The sequence below is a fragment of the Arachis stenosperma genome, chromosome 3, assembly GCF_014773155.1.
Source record: "Arachis stenosperma cultivar V10309 chromosome 3, arast.V10309.gnm1.PFL2, whole genome shotgun sequence".
NCBI classification, from domain to species: Eukaryota; Viridiplantae; Streptophyta; class Magnoliopsida; order Fabales; family Fabaceae; genus Arachis; species Arachis stenosperma.
Genome location: NC_080379.1, coordinates 124862620 through 124866636, shown reverse-complemented (window position 1 = coordinate 124866636; position 4017 = coordinate 124862620).

Sequence of the window (4017 nt, the reverse complement as noted above, 5' to 3'; positions counted from 1 at the left end):
TCCTTCTAAAGCTTCCTGTTAATCAATCAATTCATCTAATCAAAGTAATATTCATTCTAACCTTAAATTCATCGATTATCTAACAGAAATTCTTAATAAATCACTTAAACTAAAAAAGGAAAAACACTAAAGATGCGCAGGCATCACGTGCCGAATGTTGGGACTTTGCGGCAGGATATGTTGAAGAGGCATACAAAAGCGGATTCTCTGTTCACCCAGGAAGTATGATAAACCCCATTTTTAGGGTTTATCTTGTGTTGAATTTAGTAAATTTTATCAACTTATCTCGCATTTATTCAATGAAATAGCACGATTTTGTGAATTTCTCCTAATTTTGTGCTTAAGAATGAAAACATGCTTTTCTGGCCTTAAAATTGCTAAATTTAATTCACTTTAATTCCATTCGATACCTTGATATGTTTGTTGAGTGATTTCAGGTTCATAAAGCAAGGATTGGATGTAAGAAGTGAAGAGAAAAGCATGCAAAGTGGAGAATTTATGAATAAATGAGGATTTGTAGAATTCATGGCGACACGTGTATGTGGGCCACGCATGCGCATGGAAAGGACATCTGCTAGGCAACGCGTACACGCACCCATGAGTACGTGTGACAAGCAACACGTGACCAACTTAAAGGTAATACGCTGGGGGCGATTTCTAAACCATCCAGGCCCAGATCCAACTCATTTTCTGATGCTATTGAACCCAAGGATTGACGGGGAATGAACCAAGTAGTCATAGTTTAGTTTTTAGCCATGTTATAGGTTAGAATCTTAGAAAGATAAACTCTCTCCTCTCTCTAGGTTTTAAGGTTCTTATTTTAATTTTTCCTTAGATTTTATTCTTGCTTCAATTTAGCTTTGCTTTATTTTTAATTATTCTAGTATCTTAGTTTATCTGCTTCTCTTGTTGATTTCTTTATTTTTCCAATTTAGTTTATGAACTCTCTTGTCAATTTCAATTCTCTTTTAATGCAATTTTATGTTTTCATGTATTTTATGTTTATTTTAGTTGCTATCATTGATTTCTTGTTTGTGTTAGTTATGGTATTTGTTGAATCTTGCAATTTATGATGTTAACTTTTATTGCACTCTAGGCGTTTGATAAAATGTTTTAACTAGTTATGGAGTATTTCTCTACACTCTTGGCCTAGGCTAAAGGAGTTGAGTGACCTTGAGTTATTGGGTCTAATTGGATTGGTGATTTGGGAACCCTTGTTGGTCAATTTGATAGCCATTGATGCCAGCCTACTACTAAGTCAATTAGTAGCTAGATTGGGACTTATGGGTTGATGTTGATCAAGCCTTGATAAACCCCAATTTTAAGGTTTATCTTGTGTAGAATTTGCGGGATTTTATCGATATTTTTCACACTTATTCACATAAATTGCATGTTTTTGTGTTTCCTTCATAATTATGCTTCATGGTTTAAAACATGCTTCTTCAACCCTAAAAATGACAAATTTTAATCCTCTTCTATTACCATTCGATGCCGTGATGTGTTTGTTAAGTGGATTCAGGATCTATAGGGAATGAATGTTATAGAAGATGGAAAGGAAGCATACACAAGTGGAAGGGACATGAAGAATAAAGCTTTGGAAAATTGGTGGCGACGCGCACGCGTGGCCGCTTGTAGCTGAGATTGGCGCGTATAAGCTGGCACACTCGCGTGGTGATGCGAAACCCTACCGACTCGCACGCATGCTCGACGCGTACGCGTGGCTCGCAGAACTCATATGATGCCCACGCGTTGCCGATGCGCACTCGTGACGCCCATCACGTGACTCATTAATGAAATTGTGACTGGCGATTTCTGCAAGGCTCCAACCCCAATCTGAGCTGAATTTTGCATGGAAAAGACCAAAGGAACCAAGGGGGAAAGGGGGGACTCAATCATTCACACCATACACATAATTTTAGCTAGTTTTTTGTTCTTATTTCTAGATAGAGAAACTCTCACTTCTCTCTAGATTTAGTTTGTTTTGATCTTCCTTTGTTGAATTTCTGAATTGGGTCTTATTAATTCTAGTTTCAATTACTTAATTTGAGTTCTCTAGTTATAATTTTGTTTAGATCTTGTGTTGAATTTGTGTTTTCTTGTCATTACCCTTTTTCTTCCCATTTTATGAACTTTGTTGATTTTGAATTTCTCTTAGTACATTATTGTCTTCTATGATTGATAGTGTTATTTGAGTTATTTTCTATTGATAATTGTTAGTGGGTACTTGTAATTTTCAATTAATTTTGCAATTTAAATATGTCTTTAGTTAGTATCTACCATGTGTTTTGTGAAATATTTCCTTTGATTATGGAGTAGTTTTCTATACTCTTGGCCTAGGCTAAGGGAATTGGGTGACCTTGAGTCATTGGATTTAATTGAATTGGTGATTTGAGAACCTTTAGTGGTCAAATTGATACCCATTGACAATAATCTACTACTAAGCCCATTAGTAGGTGGATTAGGACTCATGAGTTGAAATTGACCAAGTCATTTGACATACTTCACTTGTAGAAGTAGACTTAATGGGCTTGGTTCCTCATAATTGTCAAGATATGGTTATTAGACAAGGATGGTGATCCCGATTCCTATGCCTAGCCAAGAGTTCCTTTTTATAATTCATACTTGAAACCCAAAAATTCCAATTACTTGATCATTGTTATAGTTAGTTTAGTTGTTCACTTAGTCTTAGAATAGAAGTAGCTTTATATGTTATCTTGTTAGATTGCATTTACTTACACCTTGCTTTAATTGCTTTAATTTAGTTTCTTGCACTTTAAGATTTCTTGCATGTTAAGTTTAGTAGTTTAAATTCTTGTTTATAATTCCCAACCCTGGAATTCTAACCAATATTGATGCAGATGTTTGCACATTCTCTTGAGGATGACCTGAGACCAATACTCTCGGTTACTTTTTATTGGGGTTGACTTTGTGACAACCATATCAAAATTTGACGAAAAGGATTATATGTTGGTTTATGACTATACTATGACAATGATTTTCTACTGACGAAAATTCTAGACTGACAATAATTCTCACATCAAAATTTTGGCGCCATTGCTGGGGAATGGTTGCAATGTGTACTTTGATATTGGTTATGTGAATATGTGAATATTGTAGATAGTTTACTTGCTTCCATTAGTTTGTTTTTTGTTTAGATTTTCTTTAATGCATGAGCTATGACTTCTAAGTTGAATGACTAGGTCTCAACCGAATCCTAGCTTAGCCAAGTTTGATCCTGAAATTGAAAGAACCTTACTACATACTCGCAAGCTAGGCGGCGGTTGTATTACATGGTTAGTGCTTCGGCCTCTCTTGAGGAACCTTCCAAAACACTAGACGAAACCGAGAGTAATCTAGAGTCCATATTCAATGAAGGAACTTCCTATTCTTCTGTTGGCACTACTGATATATCTTTGCATACTACAAGTGAAAACCACATGGTGGAGCCACGTAGGTTACCTTGCAAGAACAAGGAGCACCGGATCTCATTCTTCAACCCTTGCAAGTTAGGTATCCGAATCTTGATCCTAATTTTGAGCTGAAGAATAGTTTGATTAACTTGCTTCCTAAGTACCATGGACTACCGGGCCAAGACCCCCATTAGGAAGATGAGGGGGACAGGAAGCAATAGGAAGAAGAAGTGAGCCTTAAGGAGCCCAAAAGGAAGGCCATAGTGGATGAATCCATTCTTATTCCATTCCCTTCCATGGTAAAGAAGGCCAAGAAAACTCCAGAGTTTGATCTAAACATGCTTCAAGTATTCAAGAAGGTTGAGGTAACTATTCCACTTCTTGATGCCATTCAACAAATTCTGAAGTATGCTAAGTTTTTAAAGGACTTGTGCACTCACAAAGATAGGATTGGTGAGTTGGAAATATTGTCCATGGGTAGCTCCATTTCCTCATTGATGAAATCTATTCCGAAAAAATGTAGTGACCCTGGACCATGTTTAGTTTCTTGTTGGATTGGTGGAGTTGCCTTTTATGATTGCATGTGTGATTTGGGGGCTTGTGTGAG